The sequence below is a fragment of the Trichosurus vulpecula genome, chromosome 9, assembly GCF_011100635.1.
Source record: "Trichosurus vulpecula isolate mTriVul1 chromosome 9, mTriVul1.pri, whole genome shotgun sequence".
In the NCBI taxonomy this organism is placed as follows: Eukaryota; Metazoa; Chordata; class Mammalia; order Diprotodontia; family Phalangeridae; genus Trichosurus; species Trichosurus vulpecula.
The window spans coordinates 166,286,672-166,301,064 of record NC_050581.1 but is presented as its reverse complement, the minus strand read 5'-3'; the positions used below and the strand labels follow the sequence as shown (position 1 = coordinate 166,301,064).

At 34.5% G+C, this 14,393-nt stretch overlaps 1 pseudogene; it reads right to left on the bottom strand.

Annotated features, from left to right (window-relative positions):
* Positions 1 to 1,911: 1,911 nt before the first annotated feature.
* On the bottom strand, positions 1,912 to 3,438 carry LOC118832294 (annotated as a pseudogene).
* Between the last annotated feature and the right edge of the window lie 10,955 nt (positions 3,439 to 14,393).

Below are 14,393 nucleotides of genomic sequence, written 5' to 3'. Positions count from 1 at the left end.
TCAAACCCATTAGTGAGTTAGGGTGATGTCTACCCAAAGTTTGTGAAAATTTCTCTCAGCAGAATGTGTGGATGAGGACAATTTGTTCCAATGACATTGAAGGCAGCTAAAGCAGGCACTATGGAATGTTTAGATCTTGGTCAAAGATAGGTGACACCAAAGTCTTCCACTGCATCCCAGGACATCACCCGTCATTTTAACTTTTGTCTTGCCACTGGACTTTGATGATTCTGGAAGAGAGGGTAAGGCTGATGACTTTGTGCAGCCCTGCCTCACTTTCATCTAATTCATGTGCAAGTTAAGTCATCACCCAATGATGTCATTGGTCTTCATTTTGAAAATGAAGGGTGAACAACAGCAGGAAATAGATATACACATGGGTTTGTAAGGTGCAAGTGGAGGCCTCCATATTTTCTGCTTTGCTCATTCCTGCAATTGTAGAACATGAGCACTTAAGAAAAAAATACCAAACATAAAATTATTTTCTGAAATAGAGGTAGGTGAGTAGAGGAGAAAAAAAAATCTACTTGAAATGGATAAAAGTTTTGAGTTTCCATAACATTATTTCTAGCTTCGTTTTAGAATGTAATTTTAACACTGGAAATCTAAGACTTTACTGTTTATACTGAATACTTTTTTTGTCATGTTTCTTTTATTTACTACTATTCTTTGAAGCATGGCTATCCCATGAGGACCATGCATCAAAGGCTTTTTCAGCATCATCTGTATCTTCTCCCTTAAAGAGAGAATTTGGGGTTTTTAACAGGCCTGCACATTATATGGCCTATGGGCTGCTTGCAGGCTGTTGAAGTAGCCCTTAGGCTGCATGTTGCCCACGCCTGTTTTAAATCCTCTACATTTTTGCAGGCCACCCAAAATCCTTTCACAGTGGCTTGAGGGCTGTTAGTGGCCTGTGGGCCAAATGTTGTGCAGGCCTGCACCCACACATCTCAAAATGAAACATCATTCATGCTCTCTTACTAACCCCAATGCTGAGCCATAATCCTTGTTTATTGATTTACTTCCAATCCCAAAAGTCCAATGAATTTGGCTGCCTATTTTCTAATGAAACCATAGTATCATCACTGAACATAGACTAGACTTCAGTGGTAAAATGGGATTCTGCCTTACTCTCTTAAGCAGCAGATTGAATCTAAGGCAGGTTTGGTGAACTCAAAGAAAGATTTAACTTCAATTGCAAAATGCTCACCTCCCCCTCCCTTCTCCCAATCCCCAATATTTTACTCATGGATTCATCTCAGTTTAGGTAAGAGGTCTACTGTGAAAGAGCAACAAAGATAAACAAAACAAGGAGAAAAAGAAAAATGGATATTCTTTCCTCCTCCACCTACACTTGTCAATAATACTCTTCAGGTCCCAACCACCTACTTTTCCTAGGTCTACTCTCATGGTACCACATATACCTCTTCTAAATGCACCTCCTACGTAGGTGAAACAATGTGCATGTATACACTCACATGCACACTTTTTTCTCTCTCCTTGTGCTTTAGGAGAACTTTAAAAAATGTCCATGTTAGACATGTCCATGTCCACATTCCCTTATAAAGCAAGTATACTCTGGGCAATAAAAAGTAAGAAATAGAAAACAGGTGGCTTTCAAGAGTTCTTCATTGAAGAATCAGACATTAGCTTGGATGATATTCATGTCCAGAGTCTTCATTTCAGAGAGAAATCAAATTACAGATCCATTCCTTGTTACAAAACTCTATTTCTCTAAGTTCTAGACTTTAGAGCCTAGTACAATATACTCACCTACAACCATTTTGATCAAAGGCAGATGAAGCATTATTTCAAGGGGATACATATTTAATCATTTTTTTCCTAAAGATCTGTTCAATAAAAGTCTGTTTATATCTTTGGGGGTAGTAGTCAGGAGGCCCCAAGAACAAATTAGGTACTATATGGTTTCTCAGAATATTGGCTTTTCTCTATTTCTTTTTCTTTTATTCTGTAGAGTGGTTCTACCAGTTTGTTATAAACAAATAAATTCTTTGAAATACTTGACTGTTTTCACTTTTAGCTCCAATATGGCATCTTTATCACACATGAATGTTTTTACAGGAATGCTGCTGCAAGTCAGACATAGTCCACACATGATTTTCCCCCTATTCACTGGTGTTCTATAGAGCAAATAACCTTGTAAATCCCTGTAATTAGGATGATGACCTCACTGGCATCCCTGACTGTGCCCACACCCATAGTCAGAGCCATCATGTTGAATTTCAAGAGTTCTCCATTGAAGAACCAGGTATTGACTTAGATGATTTTCATGGCCAGAGTCTTCACTTGGGTCCTAGACATCAGGCTTAATTCAGGTTAATTGAAGACAATGTAGTCATCAGGGTCAATATTTCCAACCAATATCTCAATCCCTCCATCTGTCTTAATATTTTCTTCAAAAGCATTCCATTCTCCCTAAAGATCATCTGCTTTCCATCTATGATATGGGTGTTTTTCTTGGCAAATGTCAATGTGCTTGGAGAAGCATGAGAGAGTGATAGCTCTTAGGTCAAGTGGGAAGTCCACATTCTCATCCACAGTAGACATCTTCATGTACTTGAAGGCCAGATCTCCATTCTTGTAACACTCAAGTGGCTTCTTATAGCAACCAAGAGGGTTGCTCCCAGTAGGAAGCCCCAACGTGAAGTGCCTTTATGGCCCTGGACAAAAGTGGATGATTTCCTTTGACCCAGCAATATCACTTCTAGGTCTGTATCCCAAAGAGATTATACAAATTGGAAAAGGAACAGCATGTACAAAATATTTATAGCAGTTCTTTTTGTGGTGGCAAAGATTTGGTAATGAGAGGATATCCATCAGCTGGGGAATGCTTGAACAAGTTGTGGTATATGAATTTAATGGAATACTATTGTGCTATAAGAAAATGATGAGCAGGCAGATTTTAGAAAATCCTGGAAAGCCTTGAATGAACTGCTGCTGAGTGAAGTGAGCAGAACAGGAGGACATTGTACACAATAACAGCCACCACATGTGATGAATAACTTTGATAGACTTATCTCTTGAAAATGCTGTCCACATCCAGAAAAAGAATTATGGAGTCTGAATACAGATTGAAGCATTTACTCTCTCCCCTTTTTTCTTCTATTTTTATTTTGTTTCTTCTTTCTCATGGATTCTCTGTTTCTAATTCTTCTTTACAACATGTCTAATGTGAAAATAGGTTCAATATGAATGTATATGTAGAGCCTATATCAATTTACACACCCTCTTGGGGTGGGGGAGGGGATAGACGGGGAGAAAATTTGGAACTGAAAATTTTATGGAAGCGAATGTTGAAAACTAAAAATAAATAAATATATAATTTTGAAAAGAAAAAAAGTGGATGTTTTGGTTCCTGATGTAATTGGCAGCCCATTCACTAGCCTGATAATAATGGTACAGGATGATGAGTTTCATTGTGCCTTGTCCCTACCTCCTGGGCTCCTGAAATGCCTGAGACTGTTCGTATATAACTCTCAATGTGGCAAATTATTGTCCACATTGCACTAAATCACCAATGACAAAAGAAATGTAGATTAAAACAACATTATAGCCAGAAAATCAACAAAGATGAAAAACGTCAGAAATAGTCAATGTGAGTGATGCTAGGGGAAATTACACTTGGATGCACTGGGTGGTTTAACGGTTCTGGAAATACTTTGTAACTTTTTTCAAAAAATAACTGAGTTTTTCATATCCTTTGATCTAGAGAGCATACTGCTAGTCATATATTCCCAAGAAAGTTAAAGTCTGAAGGAAAGTTTCCATGCAAACCAAAATATTCAGCGTCTTGTTTTGCAGTGACAAGGACCCTGAAATTTGCCTTTGATCTGAAAACTGCCAAACAAATTCTGTTACCTGAATGTAATGGAATATTATTATACTATAAGAAATGATGAATATGTGGAAGTCAGAGATACAAGGAAGGCCTACGTGAGCTGATGTAATCAGAACCAGGAAAACCCAGCATGGCAACAATGAAAATTTCAATAGCTACCATTTGTACGGTGCTTTAAGATTTATAAAGTGCTCTACATACATTATCTCATTTGACCTTCACAACAACCTTTGGTGGTAGGGGCTATTATTACTCACTTATGCAAATGAGGTAGTTGAGACAATTGAAATGACGAAGTTCAGGGGTAGTTGCCCTTAAGTAACTAAAGTAGGATTTGAACTCATATCTGCCTGACTTCAAATTCAATATTCAATGCACTTTGCCACCTAAAGAGAGGCCCACAGCTGGTACTTAACATGTTTTGTGGATGGATGAAAAAATATTTAGAAAAAAACCTGATGAAATGTCTGCAGTCCTCGTAATTTTGATCAGCAATCTCGGCTGCTTGGAATGGATGAGGGAATGTATCTTTCTACTCTCCATGTAAAGATGGAATATAGGCAAAGAGGTTTAGTGGAAGGTGCACAGAGTACCTAACTCCAAACCCCATCTCTGATACCTATTATCGGTGTGACTTTCTATAAAGTACTTAAACTCTCTGATCCTCAGTTTCATTTTATTTCTATACTCTTATACAAGTAGGCATGGAAGGTTACTTACCCTAACATACTAAATGACAGACTTTTAGCTTCCCTTAACTTGTATCTTTGTTATATTGGAAGTCCCACTGGATGGGGACAAGTGTGAGTTTGGGCATGTGATGAATGCATATCAGGAAATGACTCTGCTATAAGAAGAAAAGCCATCAATAAAACTTAAAAAATATATTCCTTGAGAGATGCTACCTCAGAGATCATTTCAAGCTCAACAATTTTCTTAATACCTCTATCAAGTGGCCTATTCCTCAAGAGCCACCAGGTACAAAGGAAGTAAGAGTGTGTGTGTGTGTGTGTGTGTGTGTGTGTGTGTGTGTGTGTGTGTGTGGTTGAAAATGAGCCATGGAAAAGAAGAGAAGTCATCATCCTTTTTGTGGGGCTTGTGACTGTTGAATCTATACATTTAAAATTGTCTGACTCTCTCAAAATCTATATGATAAACTTCAGATCTCAAAGAACTATTTCCCTATAATAAAGAGCAGTTTTTACTTTGATAGAACTATCTGGGAGACAGGGCATAATGCCAATGAAAGCATTCACAGAAAAGAATTAAATTCATTTATTTTGATTTCAGGTAGAATTATGTTGCTTTTGGCCAAAAGGCATTGTAAGATCTGTACAATAAAGATAACATAGAATAAAACACAGGTACGATTGATCTTTGAATTAGGTAATAAATATCAACACTACGCAGACAAAGAGTAAATTTCTGAATGCAGAAATAGGAAACATTTCACTTTGTGAAATAAAAGAAATTAGGAGACAAGTACATCTGGAAGGAGAAAGAGAAGGAGAGAGAGAGACAGAAAGAGAGAGAGAGAGAGAGAGAGAGAGAGAGAGAGAGAGAGAGAGAGAGAGAGAGAGAGAGAGAGGGAGACAAAGAGAGACAGAGACAGACAGAGACAGAGACACACAGACAAACACAGAGAGACTGAGAGAGACAGAGAGAGACAGAGAACCAGGCATGAGCAGACAGATAGATTTTAAAAGTTACATAAATATACAAATTGGCTAGTACATAACCCAACTTTTTACCTGAATTCCTAAGAAAATGTGCTCATGACAAAAATGGAAAGCAAAGAGAAAAAATAATGAAAATAAACATTAGGAAATGAATTAAAAAGGGAGACAAGAAATATTGGAGACATAGAATCAAAATAATATATCTATATGATATTCTGAAAATTTTAGGTTCATACATATGACTATATCAATAAATAAGTGAAGTGATATGCATCATAAAATTGTGATGAGTTAATTGCATTTCTAGTTAATGAAGAACATATATAAAAATAATTAGAGAAAGCTGGTGCCTTAAAATAAAAATTTGACTAGTAAAGTATTTGTTTATTCCAAAATATTCTTTTTTTTTGCAATTAATGGATATTGTGTAAATGTATTTAATAGAAAATGACAACTATTTTTAAAGCTATTTATACAATTTAGCTATATGATAATTTTCAAAAGACCTTCAGTGGCAACATAGTCCAACTGTCTCATTTTATAAATGACCATGCTCAGGCATGGGGAGAATAAAAGACTTTTTTCAGTCACACTGGAAAGTGTCAGTGTTGGAAGTTGAATTCAAGTCCTCTGACTTCAAGAGTAGTCCTCTTTCTAATACTTAATATTGCTTCCAAATTATGAGACAACTTTTCCTCATGGAACACGGGGCATAAATGGGGATATGATGCACAGATCTCCAAAGTCCATTCAGGCTCTAAAGCCTATGAATTTCCTTATTACTTTCCTTTCATCATTCCTTTTTCTCTGGTCCCTCCCCTTCTTTCCTTCCTTCCTTCCTTCCTTCCTTCCTTCCTTCCTTCCTTCCTTCCTTCCTTCCTTCCTTCCTTCCTTCCTTCCTTCCTTCCTTCCTTCTTTCCTTCCTTCTTTCCTTCCTTCTTTTCATCTTTCCTTCTTTTCTTCCTTCTTTCCTTCCTTCCTTTCTTCCTTTTGTACCTTCCTTCCTTCCTTCTTTCCCTCAAGAAACAGTACAAAGATTATTTATGTGACCTAGAAATAGAGATCTTCAGATTAAATCCAATCCTTTTTCATTATTGCCTCTGTGACCTTGGGCAAGTCACTTAACTATCCTCAGACTCAGGTTCTCATCTGCAAAAAGAAGAGGTTGAACTAGATTGCACCCATAATCTTTTTGAACTCAAAATCAATAAGCAGGTGAAAAGTATATACTTGTATTCTCACTCAGAAAATCAAATACAAACTGAGCGGTCATATCATATGATTGTATTGCTGTCACCAACACTGACCCTGAAAATTTCTCTTAAAATTGAGCTAGCTTTCTAATAGTTTATAATAATCCTATCATTGAAGTAGAACTAAACAGTGATTTCAAACCAAATCAGCAATTCAAAAAATGAGACATTGTTCTCCTTGTTTTCTTATGAGATCATCCTCTTTGTCATTAAAGACACAATTACAGTATGCTGTTATCAATCAATCTTATGATGAAATTTTCAATTCATATGGCAGTGATGGGTATGAACTCTTGTAATGCTAATTTTCCTTAGTTGCTTTGGCCAGTTTATTGCTATAATTGCAATAATGCAATAAATCTGAGGCTCAAAGGGAGAGCCAGTGTTCTAGTGCTAACCACATAATACTACAGTTGCAAATTCATCCTCTGAAAATGACTATCTTCATTCTTGTTTAGATTCCTGGACTGCTGAGTTTGAAAGTTCTTATGCACCTGTGTTATATGCAAAAGTGTCATGAATAATATTCAAGGGAAAAGTATCAGAGTCATAGTGTGAGAAATTAATTTGGTGCATAAAACTAATGTCTTGAAACCACAATTTATAGATGGGAAAAGGAAGATTTTACACTGTTTCATAGATTGGTTACTGAGAGTCTATATATAGACTGGCTTCACTCCAATCCTTGCACTTACCAGTTGGCCTGGTTAAGGCCACTATAGCCTTGAAGGTCATAAGATCAAAAATATGGAGCTCCAAAGGATGTTAGAGGTCATTTTGACCAACTCATTATTTTGTGAGTAACTAAGTCCTAGAGAGATGAAATCATTTTCTCCATGTTGCCTGAGTAAGAATGGGGGAGTGCTGATATTCAAATGCAAGTACTGTGATGTCACAAAAGACTCAATACCATCTTAGGGTCAACAACAGGGAACATGCTTTCTTTTTAACAATTTTCCCAAAGATTGGAGTATCTCCCGATAATGTAGACATTGGCAAAGTTATAGCCACAGAAGAGGAAACATGGAGAGAGCTTAACTTAGAGCAAAGATTTTGGTTAAAGTCCTTTTCTGTCTCTGTTTATTAATGGCTGCATTGATAGAGGCCAATCCATCTTTCCTCTCTACCCTTCCACATAGAGGCAGCTAGGTGGGATCATGTATAAAATATTGAATGTGGAGTCAGGAAGACTTAGGTTCAAATCCAGCCTAAGAGCTTTAATATCTATGTGACCCTGGGTAAGTCATTTAATCTGTTTGCTTAAGTTTACTCAACTGTAAAATGGAGATAATTATAGTACCTACCTCCCAGGGTTGTTGTGAAGAACAAATGAGATAATATTTAGAATGCACAATGCCTTACACATAGCAGATGCTTAATAATTGCTTGTTTCCTTCCTTTCTTCCTTCTGGGAATCCTCTACCACCAGTGAAATTGTTTGTTCCATTACTGTTATAACTCAGTTCAGATCAGTGGACATGCATGTGCATGGTTTTTATAGAATACCCTCTTTTCTGGTCTTCTTCCTTTTAATTTCCCTTCATTACAAAATACTTTTCACCCTGCTACCAAAGCAATCTTTCTAATGTGCTGGTATAGTCTTGTCTTTCCCACCTCAAAGAATTTTCCATGGAGCCCTATGGCATAGAACATAAAATGCAGGCTGCCACTACTTATGTTTCCAGACTTACTTCATGGTAGTCCTTTTTACATGGATTCTTAAACTCTGGCCAAATCAAAGTACTAATCTGATTGCTTTTGTTCGTAAGAAGCCTTTAATAAATCATTACTAACCCCCTTAATTGCCAGTGATCTTTCTCTGGCTAATCTCTCATCCTTCTCTGTTTGAGGACCAAATTCTATCTTTCTGTGTAAATATTTAGGGATATTAATTTCTCTCCCAATAAACATTTCCAGTTAAGAAACAATGTAATGTGCAACTTTATATACATGCTAATTAGCAGCATAGTACTGAAAACCTTTAATAGATATTATGTATTTGTAAAAAGTTACATTTTTACTTTTACAGTACGATATATATGTGATTAAATATATATGAACAAGTTTATATATGCACACATGCACATAAATATGTAGAGAGTATACATGTATACTAAAATATGGTATGTATATATATATAATTTGCATACAAATGTGAGCATATATGTGTGTATACACATCTATATATTTATTTTCTCATATATATCACACTGCAGAAGTAAAAAAAGTAACTTTTAAAAAATACAGTATTTATTAAACATGTGTTCAACACTGTGCTACTAGTTCCAAATGTATATAAAGGTAAAAATGATAAAATTTCATAAGTGTATATATATATATATACACATACACATATATACACATATGTACATACTTATATGTATATACATATATATCTATAGCTATTCATCTGCACTCTGAATACATTTCCTTTGTCAGAGGCAGAATGGTATGTTGTATCTTTGGGACTTTGGAATCATTAACAGTCATGTTATTGATTATAGTTCTTAGAGTTTTCAAAGTTGCTTGTTCTTATAATGTTTTTATTGCATATTTTTTCCTGATTCTAATAATTTCATTCTTTGCAAGTTTGGGAAAACCTTCAAAATTTCTCATTTTAATAACATTGAGATTACAGTATATTTTTCTCCTCTTTTTCACTCTCTATCAGTTCATTTAAGTCTTTCTATATCTCTTTCAAATAATTTATTGCCTCATTTTTTATAGAACAATAATATTCCAGCTCATTCATAATTTGGGGGCATTCCTCATTTGATAAGTATCCTTTTAATTTTTTGTGGGTGGAAGTAGGAGGATTTGGTCACCACAAAAAAACTGCTAGACATATTTTGTACTTAAAGCACCTTTTATTCTTTCTTACATCTCTTTTGAGTATATACATAGCAGTGTTATGGTTGAGTCAAAAGACATTCACTAATTAGAAACTTTTCCCATACGCTTTCACATGGTTTTAAATAAATGGTTGTACCCATTAACAGGTCCACCAAGAGTGCATCAATATACCTGTTTCTCCACCACCCATCCACCATTTATGATTTCTCTTTTTTGGGCATCTTTGCCTCTTTGATTGGTGGAAATACAGAATTTTTGATTTTACTATTCTCCAATGACCATTATTTGGAGCATTATTTTTCATATGGTCATTTATGGCTATTGATAGCTGAAGTTTCTTCCTTCGACAATGTCTATGGTTATCCTTAGATCATTTATAATTTGGAAAATGGATTTTATTTTTAAGAATTTGAATTTTGTGTATATTAGATTTTCATCTGAGAAAATTATTGGAAAGACCTTTTCCCTCATTCTTTGTTTCCCTTTCAATTTTTGGTTTATTTTTTGTAAAAAGATCATTTTCTAAATTTTCTGTAAAAAAGCTATCTATTTTATCTTCTGTGATCCTCTCTATTTTTTTATTTGGTCATGAACATTTTTCCTATCCATAAAACTAATAGGTTTTTGTTTCCATAATTCTCTAATTTACTTATGATGTAACATTTTATATTGAGGTCATGTAACCATCTGTTGCTAATTTTGCATAAATTATGAGATGTTGGTACCTAAATCCAGTTTCTTCCACACTACTGCCAATTTTCCCAACATTTTCTTTAATCAAATGGAGAGTCCTTATCTCAGTAGCTGGTATGTCTGTGTTTATTATATAACACTATTGAAATAGATATGTTTCCTTCTGTATATTGTGTAACTAATCTCTCCCTCCCATTTATTTTTAACCAGTACTAAACTCTTAAAAGAATGAGTTCTTTATAGTATAGTTTAAGGTTTGGCCCTGCTAGCGCAATGACATGACCTTTAAAATGACATTGATATATCATTCAGCAATGAAAAAATTTTTAATCCTGAGAAACATAATCTGGGCATGAGAGGACATACCAATTGTTACATGACATCCTCAGCCAAAGTTTAATCTCAAAATTAAGGAAATTAATTCTCATACCTTTCTAAACACCGATTAATTTTGAGCTAATGATTTTAGAACTTGATATTTTGGAGAGAATAATTGCAGCAATTATTCCTTATTTCATTTTCAAAACTACTTTTTTCACTCATTTCAAGCAAGGCCTCTAGAAAATATATGTTTTACTGCATTTCCAAGCACAGCAACTTTTAGAAGTCAAAATGCCCATTTTAAAGATGGCTTTAAATATATTTATATATATATATAATATATATAAAAATATATGATATATAATATATGTATATATTATATATTGTATATTATAATATACATTTATATACTTTTTATTTAGTAAATGTTTATATATTTTTAAATTCCAGCTCTAAGTCTAAATTTGGAATACATACTACATGAATCCATTGATTTTAATAACTGAAATAAGTAAAGTAGTTTATTAGAACATTTAGATCATTTTATTTATAGGGAGGCAGGCCTGGTATAGTGGGTTGGAGTCAGGAAGGCACATATACACATTCTACATCTGTCACTTACTACCTATGTATTCTAAAGAAAATTCTATGAACCTCAGTTTGACATTTTAAAATAGTCAAATATATCAACGATTTCACCTTTTGAGAAGTTCTCTGCAGTGGTACCACTTACAACTCATTCATGCTTGCCCATCCTGCTCACATGTTATCCACATCTTCCCTTAAGCTGAACATAGGGGATTTATGCAGCATCCCAGAGTCCTTTTTGATTTCCTCTCATCTTGTACATGTCTTACCCTGGGTCCATATTCTCTTCCTAATAATCAAGCATTTATTCTATAATCAATAAGCATTCACCAGTACTTTCTATGTGATAGTTATTTTCCCCTGATAATTCCTTCTACACCAGATTTTCTTTATAGCACTTCTTTGGTTGCAAACTTCTTGTTACATAACAGCCTGCTTACCATCTGCATGTGCTTATCTATTGCCCTCTATGGGGTATTCATTTTCAATTCTTCATAGATGGTGTATCTGATGTCTCATTTCCAAGTAGCAATATTAGTAGAGTGGTAATATTAAAATGAATGGCCTCTGCTTTCATGGGAGACTTGAGTCCAGTAAAGTAGTTTTGCAATTTCCCAAAGGTGAAGAATAAAGTCAACTGAACATCTTTCAATTCTGGTCTAGTTCACTATTCATTTGCCCTGTCTATTTATAATCAGAGGGCCATTGAACATCATTCTTTCTGCTGTTATTTCTTCTAAAGAAACTTACATGAATTTAATGTATGGATGAAAAAAATAGCTTGTTATAAAACAGACCTCTACAGAATCAAATACTTTTCTGGAATCAAAAAGCAAGAGGGAGACCCAAAGAAAACTGTCTATTTTTAAAATATAACTCCACCTCTCCCTTGTTTTTTTCAGGTCAATTTTGTCTGTTGTCTCCACCATTGAAATGCAATCTCCTTGAAAGAAACAATTATCTTTCTTTTTTCTTGTATTGATATCAAAAGTGCTTAGCACAGTACCTGACAAATAACAAATACTTAATAAATATTTATTGACTTGACATATAAATTTTGTCAAATTGTGAAATAGTAAAGATTTAGTCAATTGTTGAATACCATTAAGAAACTAATACTCTCATGCCTGGCTTATAGTTTGCACTTAATTAATATTGATTGATTGATGCATAGATCACTCAGAAAATATTTTGAATAGATGATCTGATTATAAAAATGACAATTTTCTTATCTAAAATAAGTCTTTTCATATGTGCTATAGTATAATCCATATTATTATTTGGGGAATTATGTACAGCTTGCCATAGTCAGTATCTGCCTTCCCTATTACCACCCCCTCCATGAAAATATTTATGATATAGCTAATTAGTTTCATTTAATCTAGAAGTCTTAGACTTTTTTCATTCCTCTTCTTTGTACCATGATTTCCCATTAGGTTCTTCCTATCTTCACCAAGTCCCATCATTGAATTAAAATCAGCAATTATCAAAGTGTATATTGATTTGATTTTTGAAGTCTTACCGAGATCTTCATAGAATTTCTCAACCACTTTATCCCCAGTGATCAATGCTGTTACATGAGCTGCAACTATTTTCATGGTGCTCTTTCCCTTCCCCCAAATACTTAAGATTAGTATCAATGGCAGTACCTAGGGAGAGTGATGCATAGCATGGTAGATTTGAAATCAGCTATTATTTGGGGCAAATTATTTAACTTCTCTCAGCCTCTTTTCCAAATCTTGAAAGTGGGGATAATACTAGTACCTACCTTCCAGGGTAATTGTAAGAATGAAAGGAGATGATATAGGATGCTTTGTAAATCTTAAAGCTCTATGCAAATGGTAACAAGCAATAGTCATAGTCATAGTAGCACTACAATATGTTAAGACCAAATATCAATGATATAATATTTCTTATTTCCTTGAGCATATCCTTTCATTTAGCTGCAACTTTCTTCTTTTGTTTTCTCATTTAACTGATAGCAAGAATGTCAAAATTTAAATGATTAAACTTCAGTAGAAATATGTGGATAAAAGTTGATAAAAGTCTGTAACAGGTTCCCAAAGTGCACAGTATCACCCCCTGGGGGTGCTGGAACAATCCATGGGGGGGGGGTAGTAGCATCAGGTACAATTGGGGGGAGTTGAATAAAAAGAAAGGGGCAATAGAATCATAAGGAAAGAAGAGACGAGAAGAAAATTTTGAAAAATCATTCATACATGATTCATCTGTTGTGTAATAGAGTTATAGTTGTAGTGATTACATTATTTTCCAAATAAATGCACAAAATTGAAGTTATATCTGATCAGGAGTCCAGTCCATCAACAGGTCTTGATAAGCAAGTGTTGGCAGGCAAGCATGCTGTGTGTTGTCGGTAAGTCCAGCATGCATGTGCAGGAATATATATATATATATACATATATATACACATATATATATACATATATATATATAATGAATTGTTTACACTATAAGGTTACTTGACTCAATCAAAATTTCAAAACAGGGGGAAAACCCACATATTTACAATAAATTATTAAATTTTATGCTTACTTTTAATAATATTTTTTAAAATGATAACAAATTCAATAAAAGTTAAAGGGTTAAAGAAAGTAGATTTCTGGGGGGTGCACTGAGTAATTTTTTCAAGAGGGCAATAGGTCAAATAAGTTTGGGAACCTCTGATTTAGGGGAGCAACATTCAAGTTAAATTTTATTGGCAATCTGAGACTTTTCTGAGCCTTAGAATATTTGATGCCTGTATCTACAACTCTGCTACTGTTACTGGAGATGCAGAACAGTAAGCTATATGACTGAAGTACTGAAGACCACTAAAAAACAAAGCAAAAACACAACTTTGTTTCATGGATTGCTATGTTAAAAAAAAGCAAAAAAAAAAAAAACATCAAGTGACCAACTAATTACTGATATGATATGGCTTTCTGTATGCAGCTAATGCAATAATGGGATGTAGAAGCTGCCTGAGAGAATATTCTTTTGTCATAGCCTAAAAAATGCCTAAGTGACTTCCATGCCTGTATGAGTTATAGAGCAGAACTTTTAAAATAGGGGTAGTCTGAGTAACTATGTCACATACTTATTGTGAGGTGTAAACCCCAATAAAAACATTCCAGTGAGCATTATTGT